The following is a 23,655-nucleotide window of genomic DNA, read 5'->3' on the forward strand; positions in this document are numbered from 1 at the left end:
TCAAGTGTGCTTGTAGAGGTCACAAGGAATATTGTTGTGCATGGAAGCTGTTCGTTTCCCCTGGCTTGATTAACTTACTCAGCTTCACTGGATGTGAATTTCAGACAGTGTCTTTTCTTGCATTTGTGCCTTGGAAATAGAGTGTGTGCACTTTGCACAGGGACTTGTGTGTAGGTTCTGAGAGGTAGCCACTTACGTGACGAAAGCTGTTGGTCTTTGGGGGTTGAATGTCATTGTGCTTTGTAGAGGTCACCCTAAGAATAGTGTTTGAGTCTAGGAAGGAGGCTATGTGGCTTTGAGCAGCTGCACATGTACCTCAGGGGAACCAAAGGTCATCAGTGGAATTGTGTGCTTTCATGGGATGTGACTATAAGCCTTGCTGGGATGGTGGTTCTGCATGAGAATGCACTGTGCCAGAAATCTGTATGCGTGTGCATATGTGTAGACTTGGGTAGAAGTGTTTGCTAAACTGCTTTTCACATGTGTACCATTTTATGGGTGGTGGCAGAAAACACCACTTTGTTTCTCCTTGTAACACGTCACCTGATGTAGGTCAACTTCTTATTGGTTGGCCATTGGGCCCCTGAAGCTAAAAAGGGGACTTGCTCAAGTCCATGGCTAAGCCACAGTTTGAATGCCAGCCCTCCAGACAACCCAGGAGCCAACACTGGCCCTCGCTGGGGCCTTTTTAATTCCCATTTTCCCTTGCTCTTGACACACTGTCTTTACATGGCAGCTGCTGCAGAAAGGAGGCAAGGTAGTGGAGAGCAAACAGAGCTTTGATGTAAACAAGCCTGCTGGGATATCTCAGTCGGTAGAGCATGAGACTCTTGATCTTAGAGTTGTGGGTTCTAGCCCCACGTTAGGCAAAAAGACCCCTGCGTTGCAGGGAGTTGGACTAGATGACCCTCAGGGTTGCCTTCCAACTTTACAGTTCTATGAAGCCAGTGTGGTAGGGAATGCTGTTAGAGTGGGCAGATCCCAATGCACAGATGAAGCGCCCATAGCCCTCCTGGTGTTGTTGGACTGCAATGTCACTGATGCAATGTTAGCAACTCAGGTATATAAACTAATTGCCAAATGGCACCTTAAAACTAGGTTACGGTCGCCACAACAGAATGTCTAGGTGCCTTTTTTTGGAGTGGATTTGTTGTTGTTGTTGTTGTTGTTGTTGTTGTTGTTGTTGTTGCTATTCATTTCATTTCTATACCACTTCATATTTCTAAGAAAAAAATCTCAAAAGTGGTTTACAATACATTAAAACAATCCAGAATAAAATAAATTCAAGCTTCAAAGAAAACATTTCTGATTCTTCCCTAAGTCACATCTTTATTTCCCCATATTTATTTACCTACTGAATTCATATAGCTGCCCCATAGCAGAACTCTAGGAAGCCAGTGTGGTCTAGTGGTTAGAGTGTCGGACTATTAACTGAGAGATCAGGGTTCGAATCCCCACTCAGTCATGAAACTCACTGGGTGACCATGGACCAGTCACAGCCTCCCTCACAGGGTCATTGTAGGGATAAATTGAGGAAGAGGGGGATCCATAAACTCCTCGAAGAAAAAGGTGGGATATAAATGCAATAAATATGCTCTTCTGCTTACCTGCTTAAGAAAGCTGGAGAGGCCAGCCAGATGGAGTTGTCAGTTGCCAATCTGGCAACCAGAGATCTGCATGTGGTCACAGTTGAACCCATGCCAGTCACAAAATATGACTGGCTAATTTCTAACACTGCTACTGGCCACAGGTTCCCCATCCCTGCCTAACTGGGCATCAGTTCTTGTCTGCTTCAGATGAATTGCTAATGGTGAATATCCCACCCCCCCCCAAACAAAGACTCCCACTCCTCTTGAGTCACAGTGATTAGGGGTTCAGACTCTCAGGAAGAAAAACCAAAACCTCCCTTTAGAGCTGGTGCTGATTTTGACACCAAAGTCAGAATCCAATAGAGCATGGCATGTTTTGTGGCCTGGTTTCAGCAGTGCTCAGTTCTTTCAAGAAACTGAAAACAGTGTTTTTTTTAAGACGGCAAGTGTGAAGGTGTCCCCTGCCATTCTGTGGTAGCTGAAACGTTCAACAATAGAGTGAAAGAAATAGTTCTGTCCGTCTCTCTCTAGTTCTCAGGACATTTCACAAGCTCACAACCACAACTTACACTCAAACATTGCTCCATCATTTTCGGGCAACAGCATTTTAGATAGGGAATCTTTCCCAGCCCTACCCAGAGATGACGAGGGTTGAACCTGAGATCTTCTACATGCAAAACAGACGCTCTAGCCACTGAGTTTGTAGCAGAGCTGGAAATGCTGAGTTCTTGTCTGGTGCTTTATATTCTGCACTCTGTTAAGAGCCACACTTCTGGTTACATGCCCAAGCCTCCTGCTTCCAATTTAAGTGAAGTTTAAGTGAAGAGGTCTAAAAATCTTTAAAAGAGCCCCTTTTATCACAAAAAGCCACTTGCCTGTTTCAGAACAGGGTCTATGCATCCAGTTCCTCATGGGAGTGGGTGGTGACCTTTGGTAGCGACACGCCAGCAGGACCACCAGGTTGGATTTGCCAACACATTTCATAGAATCATAGAATCATAGAGTTGGAAGAGACCACAAGGGCCATCGAGTCCAACCCCCTGCCAAGCAGGAAACACCATCAGAGCACTCCTGACATATGGTTGTCAAGCCTCTGCTTAAAGACCTCCAAAGGAGGAGACTCCACCACACTCCTTGGCAGCAAATTCCACTGTCAAACAGCTCTTACTGTCAGGAAGTTCTTCCTAATGTTTAGGTGGAATCTTCTTTCTTGTAGTTTGGATCCATTGCTCCGTGTCTGCTTCTCCGGAGCAGCAGAAAACAACCTTTCTCCCTCCTCTATGTGACATCCTTTTATATATTTGAACATGGCTATCATATCAGCCCTTAACCTCCTCTTCTCCAGGCTAAACATGCCCAGCTCCCTTAGCCGTTCCTCATAAGGCATCGTTTCCAGGCCTTTGACCATTTTGGTTGCCCTCCTCTGGACACGTTCCAGTTTGTCAGTGTCCTTCTTGAATTGTGGTGCCCAGAACTGGACACAGTACTCCAGGTGTGGTCTGACCAGAGCAGAATACAGTGGCACTATTACTTCCCTTGATCTAGATGCTATACTCCTATTGATGCAGCCCAGAATTGCATTGGCTTTTTTAGCTGCCGCGTCACACTGTTGGCTCATGTCAAGTTTGTGGTCAACCAAGACTCCTAGATCCTTTTCACATGTACTGCTCTCAAGCCAGGTGTCACCCATCTTGTATTTGTGCCTCTCATTTTTTTTGCCCAAGTGCAATACTTTTGCCCCTCACTGACCCCATTGCCACCTTGCTTCTCCCCCTCTACTTCCACCCTCTAAGTAGCAGTGGCACAGGCAGTGGAGGGGGGGTCAAGTGAGGACCCCCACCCACCAACAGCTACGGCTTGTTGTGAGCTCCTGTAGCATCCTCTGCTCTTTTAACATTTCAGCTACTTCACCTCTGGCCTCCAGCATCCCATAGCTGGAACCTGTATTTTACCATGAAGTCATAACATGGGACTTGGACTTGCTTTTAATTTTTAACAGTATATATCTGTCTTTCTCTCAATTCTCCCACTGCTTCTTCTCCTTCCTTCCTTCTCTCCTTTCTTTGGAAACCCTGCCCCTTTATACCAAAACAGAAAAAATCCATCGGTGCCGCTGGATTTGACCTCCATGAGGTTGGAGGCCAACACAATATACCACGCTAGTTCCTTGGTTTATAGCAAAATCTCTTCCCACCCCAGAAATAGGGGGACAGGAAGAAGTGTCACTGCCAACATACTTATCAATAACCTCTTGGAACACCTCCTGGCTTTTGACCTCTAAGTCCCCTTCTATGTGTGTGTCAACTCCTTTTTATCAAATTGGCCTCTCAAGACTGCTTCTACTTGCTGATCTGCAGGTAGTGTGTACACCAAGGTTTTCCCCCACCCCACCCCAGATCCCTCTCTTCCTCTAACACAATGGACTGTGTTTTTCTACTGTAAATTTTGACCTAGCTTGCTATGAGCACCACCAGACTGCAGAACCCAAAATAAGCTGTGTGCTCTCTTATTCTGTCTGGGAGTTTTCCCTCCCTGCTCCTACCTCCCTGTATATACCTGTCTGAGGGTCAAGGCATGCAGTCATGTGGAAAAGGCATACAGTATGCTGTGTGTCTCCGTTATTTTGTGCCTTCTGCATGTTCATTGGATTCCATGTGGTGTGGAAGTCTTTGCAGAATGCAGCCTTGTTTCCTTTTTGTTTTTTTCAACGTTCCTCAGTTTGGGGGGGTTCAGAGGGAAGGGATGGTTGTATATGTGGTGATGAGTGGAGGAGAAATAGAACTGCTGTGTTCACAAAGGGAGATGCTTCAGGTCTTTCCAAATGATCCGTCAAAACTTGACCAGGGCACTGCTTAGTTTTTGCAGTTTAGTCACTCAGGGCCCAATTCAAGTTGCAGCATGATAACCAGAATGTGGGGAGGGAAGAATAGCATTGTTTCAGGGGGAACTGCCGAGCCGTTGCTGGCTTCTTATAAAATTAAAGACTTGCGGTGTTCTAGTGTGCCAGCACACAACCTTCAAATACAGTCATACCTCTTGTTACGTTTGCTTCAGGTTAAATCTTTTCAGGTTGCGTCACACGGGGACCCAGAAGTACCGGAAAGGGTTACTTCCGGGTTTCACAGTTCACGCATGCGCGGATGCTCAAAATGACGTCACACACATGCGCAGAAGCAGCAAATCGTGATCCACGCATGTGCAGACGTGGGTTGCATTCTGCTCATGTTGCGAACGGGGCTCCAGAACGGATCCCGTTCGCAGCCAGAGGTACCACTGTAACTAAACCTTGGCTTCCCAGCTGACTTATCTTAGGGTTACCAGGCGTCCCCGGTTCCCGGGGACAGTCCCCGGATTGGCAGATCTGTCCCCGGACAAATTCCATCCCCAGAATGTCCCCAGGTTTGCAAATCTGTCCCTGGGAAACATGGCAGCGGCAGCCTCAGCAGCCCGGAGCCAGCCTGGTAGCGCAGTTGGCTCTGGCTGGCTCCGGGCTGTTGCCGCTGCCACTGCCGAAGGGGAACCGGGGAGGTCCGGCGGTACAGATCTCCTGCTCCCTTCCCCGTTTGTTTTGACTGATGGGGGAGGCTCGGGAGTTGCGGGTAGGCGGCCATTGCCCAGGAGGTGTGCAAGGCACATAGTTTCTCTTCCGGGCAAGGTACAAAGCCCTTCTTTCGCACCCTGTGAAACATAAATGCACAGAGTTTTTTAAAAACTGGGCAATGGCCGCCTGCCCACCCATGACTCCCAAGCCTCCCTCGATCTCCTGCCCCCTTCCCTCTTTGTTCTGACAGACTGAGACAGGCGGATGCCAACCAACCACTGTGGTTTGGGCTGTTAGAGAGAGAGTATGTACCTGCATGCACACACATGCACACTTCCTTCAAGGCTGTCTGCTCCTACTGCAGGGCTAGCTTGATAGAGGATAGGCTGAAACTTAGCTCAGATCACCACCTGATCTGATGGTGGGCAATAGTAACGGTAGTAGAGAGGAACCATGCCAAAGGTGCTTCAGATTGGCACAGAGCATTTTCCCTCATCTGCCAAGCCAGAGATTTGGGATGTGATATAGTCTTGTTGGTGTTGGCACCTGTCTCTCTTTACACACCATCGATGTTTGGGGACTAGCGTTCCTTTGCCTTCTACAGTGGTACCTCGGGTTACAGACACTTCAGGTTACAGACTCCGCACTTCAGGTTACAGACTCCGCTAACCCAGAAATAGTACCTCAGGATGAGAACAGTTGCTTCAGGATGAGAACAGAAATCGTGCAGCGGCGGCACAGCAGCAGTGGGAGGCCCCATTAGCTAAAGTGGTGCTTCAGGTTAAGAACAGTTTCAGGTTAAGAACGGACCTCCAGAACAAATTAAGTTCTTAACCCAAGATACCACTGTATTCACAAACAACACTCTCCTATGAGAGCTATTTAATAAATTAATAATTGCAAGGAGGGGCATTGACTTGCTCCCCCACATTGAGGGGATGCGGCCACGTGACACGTCACGTGATACCTCCTGACACATGTGCGGAAGGTGTTCTTTACGCTTGCTCGCCCCAGCTGCTGCCCAGCTCCTGGGTTCCTGGGCTGCCAGGTGGAAGCTGGGACAAGTGAAGGCAATGATTGCCCTCCCTTTTCCCAGCCCCCACCTGGTGACCTCCTAAATATTGGGGGTGGCACAGAACCCTGCCCCCAAATATTGGAGGGCTGGAGCCCCTTGCGCCCCATATACCCAGCACGCCTGATTACAAGATGGCCCACTGTGGGTAGTTTACATTGAACTGGGACGTTTCGTACCCCTTATCCAACCCCCTTGCCCTCAGACAGGATGTTGCACTCTGAAATATTCCCAAGAGACAGAGGGCAACGTTTGGAAGTCATGGTGTTGGCAGAGCTGTTTGGACAGCAAGATGTCCTGGGCTGCCTGGACGCTAAAGAATACTGGACGCTATTCTCTGATTGCTGGGGCCAGGAATAAACCTTCGGCACTTGCTACCCATGCAAACTAGATGTGCCAGGTATTTCAGCCTGCTCTGATCTACTCTGAGATACTGGGCTCTACACCAGGGATGGACAAGAGTTGATCTCTGGGTAACTTGTAAATCAGTGAAGGTTTCTGTTCAACCGTAGCAACAACTATAAGTCTCTCTCTTTGGATGCTGAAATGAAGAACACTTGGAGTGGGTTTTTGTGTGAGAAGACTGAGACAAAAGGAAATTCCTGGGACGAGCATGTGCTCAGAGGCATCCTTTTACCCTTCTTTAATTCTGAACTTTACGTTTGCCCCGCTGAACCGCTTTGCAGATATTTGGCTTCAGTTGGGGGATCTTGTTAAAAAGAAAGAGGATAGTCTGCCCACTTCTGCTCTCCAGCTTACACAAAGCTGGTGCCCTCCAGATGTGTTGGACTCCCACTAGCCAACATGACCAGTGGTCAGGGGTAATGGGAGTTCTAGTCCAGCAACATCTGGAAAAGCACCAGTTTAAAGGAGGCTGCCCTGGACACTTCTGGCATTCCAAGGTTGGGTGATTTCAGAAATTGGCTACACATGCCTTTCCTCTCTTAATAAGTCATAGCATTTTTTTCTCCAGCAAAGACAATGAGTAAGCTGTATTTCATAGTGTTTTGCTTAAGAAGCTTTCTAAATGATTGTCTTATAGGGCAGCGGAAGCACAGCTTTGCCCATTTGGCACATGGGACCTAGATATTGACTCTTAAGGAAGAGCTGCTGTTTCAGAGGAACCGCAATTTGCCTAGTCCTAGATCTGCAATATATTGGGAAAGTGTGGCATATTGGGAAATTGAGATTATCTTTCCAGATTTTGTTGTGTTTTGGAGTGTTCTCTAGGATATGGCTACATAAGCATCTGGGGCAGCAGCAGGGGAAGGGGGTACATACTGCATACTTTCTTCTTTGGCTATCACTCGTAGCTGAGTAAGATTGTCTTCCATAAACACGGTTTTAACAATGAGTCTGTAAGTGACTGTGGAGGCCAATTCTGGATCCACACATCCTTCCACAGTGGGGACCTAGGTTTCCAGGTGGGAGTTGATCACGGTGTGGATTTGCCAAGCGTGCCTTCCTCTTAGTACGTTTCTCCCTTCTGTCCTGAGTTTGAGTGTCTTCAAAGCCCATGACACATTTGGTAAAGGCTGTTCTCCGAATGGAGTGCTTGCAGGCAAGTGTTTCCCAATTGTTGGTGTTTATACTACATTTTTTAAAATTTGCCTTGAGACAGTCTTTAAACCTCTTTTGTTGACCACCAGCATTATGCTTTCCATTTTAAAGTTTGAAATAGAGTAGTTGCTTTGGAAGACGACAATCAGGCACAACATGACCAGTCCTATGAAGTTGATGTTGAAGAATCATTGTTTCAACACTGGTGATCTTTGCTTCTTCCAGTACACTGGTATTAGTTCGCCTGTCTTCCCAAGTGATGTATAAAAATTTCCGGAGACACTGTTGATGGAATCTTTTGTACTGCATAGTGCTGGTGATGTCACTAGTGACATAACTGCCCTTCTCAGGCACATGTTGCCGTCTTAAGTGGTACTCAACCTGCAAAAGAGAATTGCATTGGAAAGTAATGCTCAAGAGAAGACTCTAGATCAGTCCCCCCACAATACATAGAGGCAATCAGCTTTCCCACTTGACTTTAAGACTTCCAGGAATATCCCCACAGAGATGAAACAGAAAAGAGCTTCTCCCAGACTTGGCTGTTGATGCTTGCCAGTTTGAGCATCTTTGGAAATCCCTTTGTATAGACTGAGCACTTCCATTTTTTGTGCCCAAGGCTTTTTAAAAACAAGGAGGGTGGGAATAGCATTACATCTCCCACATATGTATTCCACCCTTCACCCTCACCAGTTACCGTATTTTTCGCTCTATAAGACGCACCAGACCACAAGGCGCACCTAGTTTTTGGAGGAGGAAAACAAGAAAAAAAATATTCTGAATCTCAGAAGCCAGAACAGCAAGAGGGATCGCTGCGCAGCGAAAGCAGCAATCCCTCTCACTGTTCTGGCTTCTGGGATAGCTGTGCAGCCTGCATTCGCTCCATAAGACGCACACACATTTCCCCTTACTTTTTAGGAGGGAAAAAGTGAGTCTTATAGAGCAAAAAATATGGTACTTTTTAATGGATGTTGTCTTTGAGTCAGGAGTATCCTTCCTCCCCCAAACAGCTTAAATGTGCCACAAGTGGGATTTAAATGGACTGCCTACTTAATGCCGTAATAATACAATCCTGAACCTGTTCACTTAGAAGTAAACCTCATTGACTTACTAGAAAAGAATGCAGAATCAATCCCCAACCTACCTTTCTCGTATTGGGAGACAATTACTAATATTTTAATTGTATTTGATTTGATTTTCTCTAGTTCTTTCTTACCTAGTTCTTTCAGCCTTTTCTTGCAAGACTTACCTTTCCGGCTCATCAGTAACTTTCTTGAGTCATGCCCAGAGCAGAGACCTTCAAATAAAATCATACCAGCATTGAAAATACCAGTATTAGAGCTTCCCTAGTCTTGGAAATAGTGCTGTTATGAACAGAGCCTATAAGGAGGGCATTGGCACTTTGTATTTCACAAAACTCCACTTTGGGGCAATTTATACTTTCAGAAGCATCAAATTGTACAGGTTTTTTCCTGGACTAGATTACTTCAGGCAGCACCAGAGTGAGTGGTTGTGTTTTTGAATACACTTCTACAAAATAAAGATGTTGATGAGAAAGCCATGCTGAGCGCTTCGTCCTCTCTTGGTAAGCCTGACCACTTGATTCTGATGAAGGTTTACTGGCCTCAGCTGACTCAGGTTCATTTTGTTATCAAATGTGACTCTTACAACCTTATCAGAAGCGCTGCTTCCTAGTCAGATTCCTCTCTTACAATGGTGCATTTTGTTTTTCGTACCTATACGGAACACTTTGCATTTGTCTTTGAAAAAACTTAATTTCATGTCTATGTGCCCAGCTCTTCAGTTTTTGAGAACTTTTAATTTTTAACTTATCCTCTAGGCTGGGGCAGTGGAGCCAAGCCCTGACCCTTGGCTGTGCTATCTGGGACTGATGGGAGCTGGAATCTAGCAACAGCTGAAGGGCCACACGTCCTCTATCCCCACTCTAGACTGTTTGTTGTTCACCACAAATTTGTCAAAATAAAAAAATCCCTTCCAGTAGCACCTTAAAGACCAACTAAGTTAGTTCTTGGTATGAGCTTTCGTGTGCATGCACACTTCTTCAGATACCTGGAAGGGATTTTTTTATTTTGATTATGGCAGACCAACACGGCTACCTATCTGTAACTGGAACCACAAATTTGTGTCATTTACAGAACTGATAGCTGTACTCGTATCAAGCCTCATTCCAATCTGATCTTGAGCCATATGTGATTTCTCCACCAATTTGCGTATTCATTTTAAGATAGTTTATTCTAGTTCATATATTCCAGACTTCCATGCATGGCTCTCATGAAGGACTAAGGCCTCCAAAGCCTTGTGCCAATATGTACCTGCCAGGTGTTCCTTGCCTGCTAAATCATTTATTTTTCAAAGCAAGAAGTTAGGACGGTGTAGGATCTGTACTTTAACAACAAGAAAAGGTTGTAAGCTGCTTGTTCATACCTCATTTTCTTCAAAACGTTTATGAACTTACTTATTGTAATTTCGTTCCCAGCATTGATGCTTGCAGGTGCATAATTCCAAAAGTTGTTCTCCCTTCCCCCTTTTAAAAGATACATGTTGTTGTACTTCTCTTCCAACTTGAAGGGCCAGATATGTTTCCCATGAATTTTCAAGTATGTCAGCTATTATTTCTGAGATTTCCCTACTAAGTTTCTAATTCATTTTGATGCCTGAGGTAGAAAACTCAGCTGCTAGTTACCTCCACCCACACTCCCTTCTCTAATTAATATGGGACGCAATCTGTCAGGATGTTTGCATTGGCATGAATGGGAAGTGTGCAAGAGCATTACTGTGCAGTTCTTCCTGTTCATTTCAGTGGGGCTTGTAAAGGAGAGCTTCCCCATAGGTTACTCCTTATAACAGAGATCAGTCTGCAACCCTTAATGGGTGTAGAATCCTCTGCCTCTGGAATTCCTTGGATAAAATGCTGTCTTAACTCTGCTGAGTTAAAATAATTCAGATTCTCTAGGTGATTCTTTATTTCACTGACTTTTTGTCTTTATCTGTGAAGTGTAGCTGCTTTCCTTCTTCATCAAGACGGAAAGCATTCAGGGTTCAGTCAGCAGCCCATTTCCCACAGCATGGTTTCAGTCTATAGTAAAAGGTGTAAAGGTAAAGGGACCCCTGACCATTAGGTCCAGTCACGGATGACTCTGGGGTTGCAGCGCTCATCTCGCTTTATTGGCTGAGGGAGCCGGTGTACAGCTTCTGGGTCATGTGGCCAGCATGACTAAGCCACTTCTGGCGAACCAGAGCAGTGCACAGAAACGCCGTTTACCTTCCCGCTGGAGCGGTACCTATTTATCTACTTGCACTTTGACGTGCTTTCGAACTGCTAGGTTGGCAGGAGCAGGGACTGAACAACGGGAGCACACCCCGTCACAGGGATTCGAACCAACGACCTTCTGATCAGCAAGTCCTAGGCTCTGTGGTTTAACCCACAGCGCCACCTGCGTCCCAGTAGAAGGTGTACTCCTGGTAAAAACCAGATTGGAGCATCTCCTCCCCGCTCGCCCATAAAAGCAAAAACCATAATCCCTGGTTTATGTCTGAACACAAAACATTATGGTTTGTTTCACTCTCAACAAACCACTGTCAGCAGGCCAGGAGCAAACCTTAGCTACAAATCATGGTTGATTAGGAGCAAAACAAACTTCACATCCAAACCAGTGGTATCCACAAAGCTAGGGGTCATGTTTCTGCTTCAGTTGTGTTTCCCATTTACCTTGACCTGCACATGCCTCTCTTCGAAGCTGAGCAGGTTCTAAAAACCAGTGTTGTCCTTTCTACACAAAAAAAGTGGGGTGGGATAATATCACCCCTCTCACCCTCATGCACATGCCTAATGAAGTCTCATACTCTTGGTATATTCAAGCATGGCCAGTCTTCAAATACTTCAGATATTTGTACAGTGGTGCCTCGCAAGATGAAAAGAATCCGTTCTGAGAGTCTCTTCGTCTAGCGGTTTTTTCTTCTTGCGAAGCAAGCCCATTGATGGATAGCGCTATTAGCGGCTTTTATCGGCTTATCGGCTTATCGGATCAGCTGATAAGCGGCTTAGCGGCTTAGAAAAAGGGGGGAAGGGGGAAAAACCCGCAGGAACTCGCAAGACATTTTCGTCTTGCGAAGCAAGCCCATAGGAGATTCGTTTTGCGAAGCACCTCCAAAACGGAAAACTCTTTCGTCTAGCGAGTTTTCCGTCTTGCGAGGCATTCGTCTTGCGGGGCACCACTGTACTGCCAGGTTCAGGCCCAGGGTCAGCAACTGACCCCCTTATGCAGGACCCAGTCAGGGGCCCTGACACTTAATCTGAGTCCCCTTGGTGCTCAGCTACAACCTGCCATTTTAAATTTCCCCACACTACCCTGGAGCAACTCTACAACCGAGTGCGTTGTTAACCCACAATTTATGAAAGTGCAGTCATGGTATTGCAGGGGTCTAACCCACATAGGAAAACAAAGAATGGGGTGGAAGAAAGGGCCAGATGATTTGTACAGTCCAACCCCCTGCAATGCAGGAATCTCAACTAGATCGTACATGACAGGTGGCTATCCAACCTCTGCTTAGAAACCTTCAAGGAACGAGAGTCCACCACTTCTCGTAGGAGTCTGTTGCACTGCTGAACAGCCCTTACTGCCAGAAAGTTCTTCCTGGTGTTTAGTTGGAATCTCCTTTCTTGTAACTTGAAGCCATTGGTTCAGGTCCTACCCTCCAGAGCAGGAGAAAACAAGCTCCACATGATAGCCCTTTAGATATTTGAAGATATCTTGTCTCAGTCTCCCCTTTTCCAGGCTAAGCATCCCCGGCTCTTTCAACCATTCCTCATAAGGCTTGGCTTCCAGACCCTTGATCATCTTGGTCACCTTTCTCTGCACACATTCCAGCTTGTCAATGCCCTTCTTAAACTGTGGTGCCCAGAACTGGGTGGGAGACACAACAGCAGCCATCTGGCCTTCTTGCCATACCACAAACCTGCCTGCCTGGATATGAATGAGGCAGATGTGGGAGCAGCACAGATGGAAAAAGAGAGGATGTTGTTAATCCTATCTAGGTGGAAAGAGCCTTCAGCTTGGGGGCAGAGAGGGGAAATGGAAGCTTTTCTTCCTCTGCCTCAGATTGCGAGGGCATTTGTGAGGGCCTGCCTGAATTTTGGGCATCTGAAGAGACTGTTTCCCCCAAAGTTCAGTAGGGGGCATATGTGTTTAACATAATATAAAGATAATGGGTTAAATCCAAGGGATTCTATCCTCCACTTTGTCTTGCGTTTGGAGGATTTCCCAGAGACCCGGTCCTCTGGTCTGAAAATGGGGGCAGTTGCTAAGGAGACTCTTGTTGCTATGGAGATAGTTCTGAGGCGCAGCGGATTGGCTGCCAGAGATGACGAGGATGCCACTTCTGTTCCCCTTTTCATGTCTCTTCCCTTCTCTTCCCACCCCCCCTTTTGTGGTTCCGCTATATGCAGCTTTGAGGAAATGTGTGATGGGAAGCAGGAGGGGAGGGATTGGTAGCTTTGCTGAGGGGAGGAAAAGACGAAATCAAAGCAGTTGAGGAAGATGTTTGGGACACGTGATCCTGGGGCAGGGGGTGGAGAGAGAATGAGCTTGTAGGTTTGGAATGGAAGAGGCCAGAGAAACTGGGCCTCAGCCTACACTAGCATGGCAAGGGAAAATGGGACACCCCTAGGTGATTAAAATGTGTCAGGCCGACCTTGCAGCCAAGAGAAGTGGGGAAGGAGCTTCTTCACACGCTGGTGTAAGTTCTCACACATGTAAGAACTCCATCTTGTGAAAACTTGGGACTGCCCACAAACACTGCCCCCACTTCCGTCTCTGAGCACGGCCACAAACACTTGTTCTTGAAGGTGGACTGAGCTATTAGCAGCCTCTGGTAAGAGACTGAAGCACAGGCCCAAGTTCTCAGGAAGAGCAATTGAGCTGGTAAACCTGTGCTGTGGACCATACATACCAATTTAGACTGCAGGTGGACGTTTCACACAACAGAAAAGTTCCCCACGGGGGCGGAAAATCCTGCACATATAAAATTGGCAAGTCAGAGGGAAAGGTGAGCTAGGATCCTGCTTCCTGGCATGCTAATTTGCTGTTTCCTAGGAATTTTATCTATTGCATGTGTATCTCTTGCTATTCCATTGCCTTTCATCTGACATGATAGAGCCCAGGCATAATTTGACTATATCACCTGCTATTTGGAAGCACTAGGCCACAATTTAGCAAGTGGTAACCTATCATGGTTGTATGCAGGTGGCGCCGTGGGTTAAACCACAGAGCCTAGGACTTGCCGATCAGAAGGTCGGCGGTTCGAATCCCCGCGACAGGGTGAGCTCGCGTTGCTCGGTCCCTGCTCCTGCCAACCTAGCAGTTCGAAAGCACGTCAAAGTGCAAATAGATAAATAGGTACCGCTCCGGCGGGAAGGTAAACGGCGTTTATGTGCGCTGCTCTGGTTCGCCAGAAGCGGCTTAGTCATGCTGGCCACATGACCCGGAAGCTCCCTTGGCCAATAAAGCAAGTTGAGCGGCGTAACCCCCGAGTCGTCCGCGACTGGACCTAACGGTCAGGGGTCCCTTTACCTTTTAACCTATCATGGTTGTATTCCATGAAACAGGATGCCATTTGCCTGGGGTGCCTGGTCCAGTGTGTGTGGAGGGGAGAACACGGCCACTGTTATGGAATAGAAATATCTCCTTAAAACCTCCTTACTTGGACAGTACAAACAACCGAGTGGCGAGAGACATGTCTTGGGCATTAAGTACTTAAGGAAATGTCATTTATAGCCATCCATAATAGTTGTTGCACCAGAGGGACAGGGAACCCTGTATGAAAGTGGGGTGGGCTAGGAAATAGCTGAAAGGCTACTCTTACAGGCTTCAAAACAAGGGTGGAGCTAAGTGAGTGAAAGCTAGGAAATGCTGGCTCTACATGTAGTTGGTTCTCAGGCTGAGCAGCAAAAGCCATGGTTGGAGGATCCACAGCAGATCTGGGACTCCCCACCCCAAGCCCTCTGCCCATATAATCATCATCATCATCATAATTTTTATTTATACCCCGCCCTCCCCAGCCAAGACCAGGCTTAGGGCGGCTAACAACCAATAATGAAACAAGTTGATTAAAATACAACTTAAAAAAACAAGAATTAAAATACAACATCAAAACATTAAAATGCAGCCTCTTCACAGGAGGAGAAAGGAAAAAAGAAAGAGGGGGAGGGAATCAAATTGATCCTAAGCCAAAGGCCAGGAGGAACAACTCTGTCTTACAGGCCCTCCGGAAAGAAATCAGATCCTGCAGGGCCCTGGTCTCATGAGGCAGAGCGTTCCACCAGGCCGGAGCCAGTGTTGAAAAGGCCCTGGCTCTGTGGCTGAGGCTAATCTGACTTCCTTAGGGCCCAGGACCTTTTGGGTGTTGCTGTTTATGGACCTTAAGGTCCTCCGTGGGGCAGTCCCGTAGGTACGAGGATCCTACTTTGTATATGGTACATTGTCATACATGGGCGTAGCTAGGATTTATGTTGGGGAGGGGCAGGCTTCAGGGTAGGGGGCAGAACTTCCATTAGTTAAGAATTTTTATTGATTTATTTGCTGGGGGGCAGCTGCCACTCCCCTGCCCCCCCCTCCAGCTATGCCCATGTTGTCATAATGGCTGGTGCCCTAATAGATTTTGAGAGCAGTGGGCATTTGGCAGTGGCGGTGCAATTTTGACCTTTGTTTCATGCTGGAGAATAATCATACCATGAGGGAGTCTAAAGCCAAAATGGCACATGCATTTTAAAGTACTTTAATTATCACTTGGGAATCTATCCTTGCTTCAGTTAATTCACTACCACTGTTTGCAAGCTAATGCTTTTCCTGCTTTAAATGTTGACATGCAAGCAGAGAACTAAAAATACGCTCCAGATGGAACGCTTCTGTTCACAGGTGATGCACAGGCTAAAATGAGGGTTTTTAATCCACCTTCTCAGATGGTCGTCAATTGATTTTTAAAAGCTTAATACACTCACATATTTAAAACTGCATTTCTGTCTTTTACACAAGCACACCAGGCTCAGGAAAGAGGCTTGTAAGTGCTTTAAGTAGTATGGGTGAAAGCAAGTTAATGCAATCACCTTCATATCTTCATTTGGTGGGAGTGAGCATGTAAGGGGGGGGGGTTACTTTCTGGCTTTACACTGATGTTTTGTAGTTCAGGTTTAGCCCAGCCTTTCATCTGCTGAGCGGACTGGCAAGTCTGCCTCTGCCAGCCCTCATGTGATACCCTGAAAGAAATCTCAATGACTTATAGAAGAGGGGGTTTTTTTTGGGGGGGAGGGGTTAAGAAATGTAGTGAACAGAGTTTCCAGTTTTGGGGAGCTAATTTAACTCCAACTCCTAAAGTTCATTCCCTTCTTTCTCTCATATAAGTGTATGAACACTGTTCACACCTATGGGAGACAAGTGCTGTGTGCAAAAGCAAAATCTGCCTTCTACCTCACTGTAGGGTGACATGGCCTTCGTGCACAGGGCTCCCACAGAGGTTTCAGCGTGTGCTTGTGCACAGAACATGCTGAAACCTACATCAACCCCTCTGCCCTCATCTGCCTTGTCTCTCGTAAAGATAGGTAGTTTGCTAGCAAATGATAAAAGGGAGTTGAGCAGAGGAATCGGGCTAACAGCAGAAGCTGGATTGCAGCTGGGTCTTGTGGCAAGGAAGTCTGCCTCCCAAAACACTTTCCGGTCCTAAACACTGGCAGCTCTTTTATGTTCAAGGCAGGGTCTGGTCGTGGGTGTAGTCGGGGGGGGGGGCAGCAAATCCTCAAAAAGTATCAAAAAGCATTAATAATGCTTAAGAAACTGAGGTTCTTGACACACACACACACACACCGCCCAACAGAAGCTCCACAACTTTTGAGGTGATCTCTCAAAAACAGCTCGACAACTTTGGGGGGCGATTTCCCCCCAAAAGCTCAACTCCTCTCTCTCTCCCCCCCCCAACAAAAATCCTGGCTATGCCCATGGATCTGGTTGAAGCTACATTCAGCCGACTCCACTCCAGACTTGATGTATTGTTGCTGCCCAGCTTCTCTTATGCAAGGGGAGAAGTCTGGCTAAACACTTGAGAAAGATGTGGGAGGAGGGAGACGATTGTACTTGCGATGGTCCCTGGCTGGTTTAACTCTCGGTACTCTCAGGCTAAGGACATGTCTAGGTGGTAGCTACTCATTTTTCTACTTGGCTGTGGTAGCAGACAACTAGCGGTGTGAAAGGTGTTTTGGAAGAAGGCAGGAAATCAACACACGCACAGACACACACACACAACCTCCTTCCACCACATACTGCTCTTGGGAAGCTAGCTTGGCAAGTTGCATAGGCAAGTTGTCCTTATCAGCCACAGGGCTTTAGGGAGATCAGCCTAACTTGAAGCAGGTGCTCTTCAGGAATCAAATACACCAGGCATGTCCAACAGGTAGATCGTGATCTACCGGTAGATCACTAGACGTCTGTGGTAGACTGCAGTAGATTCCTCCCCCCCCAAAAAAAACAACTTTGCTTGTCAATAACAATGGGTAGATCACAGCCAGTATTTTTATAATGTGAGTAGATCACAGTCTCTTGGGAGTTGGATGGGCCAGAAATACACTAACCCAATGTTCTTGGCTTGCTCCTTAAGAGCCATGTTGGCAATGCTCAAACATGCCACTACAGTAATAACTCGGGTTACAGACGCTTCGGGTTGCGTGATTTCGGGTTGCGCACTGCACCGAACCCGGAAGTACCGGAACAGGTTACTTCCAGGTTTTGGCGCATGCACAGAAGACCTAAATCGTGCTTTGCACATACGCAGAAGTGCTGAATCGCAACCCGTGTGTGCGCAGACACAGCGCTGCAGGTTGTGACCGCTGCGGATTGCCAACGTGCTTCCTGCACGGATCATGTTCGCAACCTGAGCATCTACTGTACTGCATCTTCACACAAGTAAGAAGCAGCGATTTGGATCATTTATCTGAGTTTGTATTCTGCCCTTTTCCCAGGAGTCACAGAGAAGCACGTTGACCTCTCAAGCACCCTGCAACAAGGAAAGGGCAAGTTTGAATCAGGAAAAAGGGCAGGTATAAGAGACATAGCAATGAAGGACAGAATTTCCATGTAGGCTCTAGCTGGGTAGGTGTGGGCAACGCTGTTTTTCTAGAAAAAGAGGTGCCGGAACTCACCATCAGTGCCTCCCTTGTTCTCTTATCATAGCAATGGCACCTACCTGAGAGGTGCCGGAACTGAGTTCTGGTGATTTGCAGCTGAAGAAAAGCCCTGTTTGGGGGATTGGCAGGGACAGCGCAAGAGCATCTGTCCGCAAAGCTTTTGCATGCCTGGGTGAGTCCAAGCAAAGGAAGAAGGGATTTGGTTTTTTGTCCTGTATCAGAGAAGCGCAGGCCTTGGATTGCACTTTGACATAACAGCATCCTGACCCTTAATCAAGAACAGCTGAAGCAGCGCTGTGGAAGTCCTCCTGGAAGGTGGTTTTTCCCTTTGGTTTCTTCCTGAGGCTGCTGCAGCTGGGCGGTCTGTAGCATTACCCATGTCTTGGCTGACGAGCTGATGAGTCACCTCAACCCTTCTGCCAGGGAGCAGCATCCGGGAGTTTTTTCAAGGACAAAGTGGGTTTTGAAATGACAGCAATGTCAGGCACCGAACTGGGAAAGCCAGTCCCTTTGCCCCAAATCCTTGTAGTGCTGGTTGCAGGAAGGGATGAAGCTTCAGACCACCAAGGGGTACCAAGGCTCTAGAAATGATAAGATGAAATGAAGTAGGTCTGACGCAGGATTACCAGACAATGTGTCTGTCTGCCCCCCACCCACCCACCCACCAAAACACACACACACACAAAACCACTTCAAAGATTTTGATGTCCAATGAGCTCACCACACTTTTTTTCAATGCTGGGTATGAAAACCTGCTACCACATCATCTGACATTTGGTGTATCCATCTGGACCAAATGTGGGGAACTTTTTTTAAAAAAATAATATTTATTGAGTTTCCAAAAATTTAAATTAAAAAAAATAATATTTATTGAGTTTCCAAAAATTTAAATTTAAACACTACAAACAAAAAAAGAAAAAAGAAAAACAAATGAAAAATAACACAATACAATACAAAAACACTACAAAACTAACACATAAGACAAATAAAACAAAACAAAAACCATTTAAAACATATTAAACAATTTCAATGTCATATCTTTCGTTCGCTTATTTTCACGACTTCCTCACACCTCCCTTTTTGTATTCCACATCAATTAATTATTTCAGCAATTCCTTTCCATCTCCCCCTGTTTTCTATCCCAGTGTTTCCCAACCATTGTTCCGCGGCACACTAGTGTGCCGCGAGATGTTGCCTGGTGTGCCGCGGGAAAAATTAAAAAATTCGAAAGATTTTTTTTTTTTAAGTCAAATTTTCGATTGGGGCGCCGTCACTAGATGACCCCTGGGGTTCCCTCCCTCCCTCCCGCTCTGCGCCTCCCTCCTCCTCCGGGGAGGCCCTTCCTGGCTCTCGACCAAGGCTTGGCGGCTGCCACTCACTCACTTGCTCGCCCACCCGTCCCTCCATCCCTGCACCCAGCCTCTCCCCCTCCGGGGGGATCCGTAGTCCCCTCGCCCTTGGACTCCGCGCCCGCGCGGGGTGTGCAAACTACGTTTCCCAGCGTGGCCTGGCGGGCCTGGCGTTTTGTTTGAAGCGCTCTTCTCCCGGCCATGGAATGAGCGCAGCGGCGGCGGCCGGGTGGGCAGGGGCTCTTCCGCGCAGACCCCGCGCAGCCTGCCTGCGCCCCCGCGGAGATCGGGCGGCAGGATGCAGCCCGGGGATCCCCGCGGAGGCGGAGCGGCGGAGGCGGAGGCTGCCCCCCAGCTAGGGCTGCGTCGGGGGGGGTATTTTTGCAATGCTGCATCCGCGCCGGAGGGGACGCATCAGACCGCGGGGAGACCCCTTGGCGGGCGTGCAAGGCAATGCATGCATGCAGGCGTTGCATGGAGTGCAGTGCAATGCAATGGCAACGCGGCGCCCTGCATGCATGCATGCAACTTCCACCGGCGCTCCGGACTTGGCAGGTGAGGGGGGTCCCCAGTGGGCGGCAGAGAGAGCCGGGAGGGCTAAGGGGAGCCGGGGGGGAGCAGCGCTGCTCCCCGAGCCGAGCCCAGGGGGAAACTTCGGCGTCGTTGCGCCGGGTGTTGGAAGCGGAGGCTGGCGGGGGCCCCTCACCTGCAAAACCTGGTCGCCTCTCATATATTTCGTGCATTGCATTCATCGCCCGCTTTCTCCTCCAAGGAGCTCCCGGGGGCGCGCGTGGTTCTCCCCGTGTTATCCTCGCAACAACAGCCCTGCGAGGTGGGTCAGGCGAGTGGCCCAAGGGAGCACCCAGGGATTGTCCTGGCCAGGTGGGGTGATTTGAACCCTGCTCTCTGCCCGGTCTTCGTCCTCATTTAGCCCCCACATGTGCATGACTGTGCATGACTGAGGTTTTCCCCCCTCGTCTTGGCTATGGTGTGAGTCTGTGCTGTTAATTAATGGGGTTCTGCCTTCGGAGAAGATGAGCCAGCCCTCAAGGAGGTGATTATGTAATTTGCTAGCAATTCATGTCCCTCCCGGCGTGACGCTGCGCGCTGACGTCACGGGGCTGTAATGGTGGTGTGCCTCAAGATTTTTTCCATAAACAAGTGTGCCTTTGCCCAAAAAAGGTTGGGAAACACTGTTCTATCCTATAGTTATCTTAACACATTCTAACCTTATTTTGTTCCCTTTAATACTCTATTGATCTATTTATACTTAATTCCTTATGACATTTCTGCTAAAGCCATATAACTTCATTCCAACTGTGTTCTAACATTCATTAATTTTGCAACATTTCTATAAATAGTCTTTAAACTTCCAGTCTTCTTCCACCAGCTCTTCTCCCTGGTCTCGGATTCTGCCGATTCTCTCAGCCAGCAAAAAGCAGATGATTCACAACAAAACTTAGGGGTCTGGCAGGGCAAGTCCACCTCCTTCTTTAGCATCCGTTAATATCTTAAGTTTTACTCAGGGCTTCCTGCCCTGCCAAACAAATCTAGAGGGGTCCCTCTGCCACCTCCTGAAACAATCCCTCCCATCCAAAGCTTGCAATGTTTGAAGCAAAAGCAACATCCCCAACATCACAGCAACCCTCATCCCCCTCATGCCACAACAACTCGGCCCAACAATAACCACTTCCAATTTAACCCTGTTTCCAAATCCCCCTTCTCTTCAAGCCAACATCCTTCACAATTGCCTTGAATAAATTCACATTTTCCTTGGGTAGGGCTCTGATCCTCAATTTCATCTGTTTCTCTTTAAGTTCAGTCATAACCAGTGTCAGCATGAATTCATAAAGTTGTCCTTGAATGGATGGGACTCTCTCCAGTTGAATTACTTTAACTTCAGCAGCAAGGGTTTTCTCCTTAACTTCATCCGCAGTTTGCCGTATCAGGATAGATTCCTGTATCAATTTCTGGGTGGTTTCTATATTAGTATTCACCTTTTGTCCCAGGTTATTTAAACTTTCTACCATTAAGTCAGTTTGAATATTTGCAACATCCACTTTCATATTTATCACGTCCATTTTCTTGTGAAGGCTAAGGCCTCTTCTGGCGACATTCCGTCTTTCACATCTGCCATAACACTCAATAGATTCAATGTCAATCTCACAGTCTCACGGGTGTTATCTTACCGCTGGAAATTTCCCAGCCCAGATCTTATGTAGCCACCAGTTTCAAGAACTTCCACTAGAGGGAAACAGTTTCTATTTGTATTGATACATAATATCCTCTTATAGGCACAGTTGAAACGACCCAAAACTAATTTCAAAGTTACTTTCACTGCTGGAGACAGTAGAAACAATGTATCTTCTCTTATGCTAGCTGTCAATGAACGATCCAAACGCTGTCAATAAACATCCCACCAAACATCGGACCTACTAGCAGCCCGTTCCCAGGGTCCGAGCGGCGGTATTTTGCCTCTCTTGGTCTCTTCCGCAGGCAAACTCAGTCCACAACTCCCCCCCCTTCTCCTGCCTCCAAGGGGGGGATTATATTCTTTACTTATGGAAATTTAGTCTTTACAAAAGGCTTTCCAAGACTTCAGCTTGCAGCCTCAATTGCTTCAGTCTATTTACAAAAGGGGAAGGCGGACTTCCTGTATTGAACCTTCCCCGTTTCGATGCCAAATTAGATGTTTTTAAAAATCCAATTTTCCCGATTAAGCTCTATTCACGGGTAGTTACTTTAGAGTCAAATTGTCCACAGGAAAAAGTGAACGCTCTCCGACAACAGCTATGCGGCTTCGCTCCGTGGAAGAAGCAGATGATTCGAAGCACCGCGCCGCTCACCCCACGTCGCTCTGGATCCCCGAAATCGGGTTTCCCCATGAGTGGGGGAGGCGCAAAAGGTGCCCGCCGAATCCCACACTCACAGGCTTCTCCCACCTGTGATTTTTAATGGGTCTCCGCCTTCGCCGTGGCGGCCAGACCCAGATTTCCACGGGGCTGATTCCTCCCGATCAGAGGAATCCAGCCATTGCCGAAGGCGCCTCCCCGGAAGTCCTGGTTCATCACCCAAATGTGGGGAACTTGTGGCCTTCCAGATGTTGGTGGACTCCAACTTCTGACAGCGTGGTCAGTGTTCAGGGATGCTGCAAATTGCAGTCCACGTGCATCCAGAGGGCCACAGGTTCCCCACCACTGATCTAAACTATGGGTAAGCAAACTAAGGCCCGGGTGCCGGATCCGGCCCAATTGCCTTCTCAATCCAGCCCTCTGGGAATCAGCATGTTTTTACATGAGTAGAATGTGTCCTTTTATTTAAAATGCATCTCTGGGTTATTTGTGGGGCATAGGAATTCGTTCATTCCCCCCCCCCAATATAGTCCAGCCCCCCACAAGGTCTTTCCCCCCCCCTAAATGTCATTGTTTATTAATAAAGTCATCAGCTTAAAGGTACTGCAGTTAAAAAACAAGGTGCAAAAATACCAAGGCAGACAAAACAGTTCCATTCACTTAATGTCTACAGATTTTACACATGAGCACTTTTCCTTAGTCTCATATGCAAATATAACTCCTACATTGCCTTCAATATGTATTTGATTTCTGTTAAGCTGTTTGCCCCACTTTTAACACCATTCAGATGCAGAAATAGTAATAGGAGGGACTCAAACTGCTTTTCATCTTGACCCCACAAGGTCTGAAGGACAGTGGACCAGCCCCCTGCTGAAAAAGTTTGCTGACCCCTGAACTAGAGTACTAGACCATGGACCAGCTTAGATTCCACCGCCTGTCCCAATGAGATCACACGGAAAACCCTGTATTTTTAGAACATTTGTTGTTGGGTTGTTGTTTTTTAAAAAATGTCATAATAAAGAGACAGCTGTGTTATCAACATGGATTTTTAAAAAATGAAACTAGGGAATTTGTGCCTTTGGTGTGCATTCTCAATATCAAGAGCCATTTCCATTACAGCTACCCAGTTTATGAAGCTGGTCAAACATGCGGATGACCCATAAGGAATTATTCACGTGCAATGATTGCATATGGGTTGAAACATCAGCTGGTGGGTGAGGCATGGATGGGTCAGTGGATGAGATGACCTCCCTGTCCTCTCTGTGTAAATGATGTCCCTGTGCCACAATAGATTGGGGTTTCACTCGTGAAGCCCTCTTGAACCTGAGCTGTTTTGAGAGTCCGCACACATTTGCAAGTCAGTTTTCCATACTCTGGGTTGCATTTGGGCTAAAGCAACATGTGTCCATGGGTATGGCATGTCCTTTGTATTGTTATTGTATTTGTATTGTATTGTTACAGATATGAGGTAACAGGGTCTATTCGTGAATAGTAGAAATTAATAAA

At 47.2% G+C, this 23,655-nt stretch overlaps 1 protein-coding gene across 6 annotated transcripts in view; it reads left to right on the plus strand.

Moving 5' to 3' along the window:
- The window catches only part of PDE4A (phosphodiesterase 4A), a 339,410-nt gene that overhangs the window by 289,488 nt on the left and 26,267 nt on the right, over nt 1-23,655 (plus strand). The gene's annotated exons all lie outside the window — the stretch shown is intronic.

Source organism: Podarcis vaucheri (genome assembly GCF_965113315.1).
Source record: "Podarcis vaucheri genome assembly, chromosome: 17".
NCBI classification, from domain to species: domain Eukaryota; kingdom Metazoa; phylum Chordata; class Lepidosauria; order Squamata; family Lacertidae; genus Podarcis; species Podarcis vaucheri.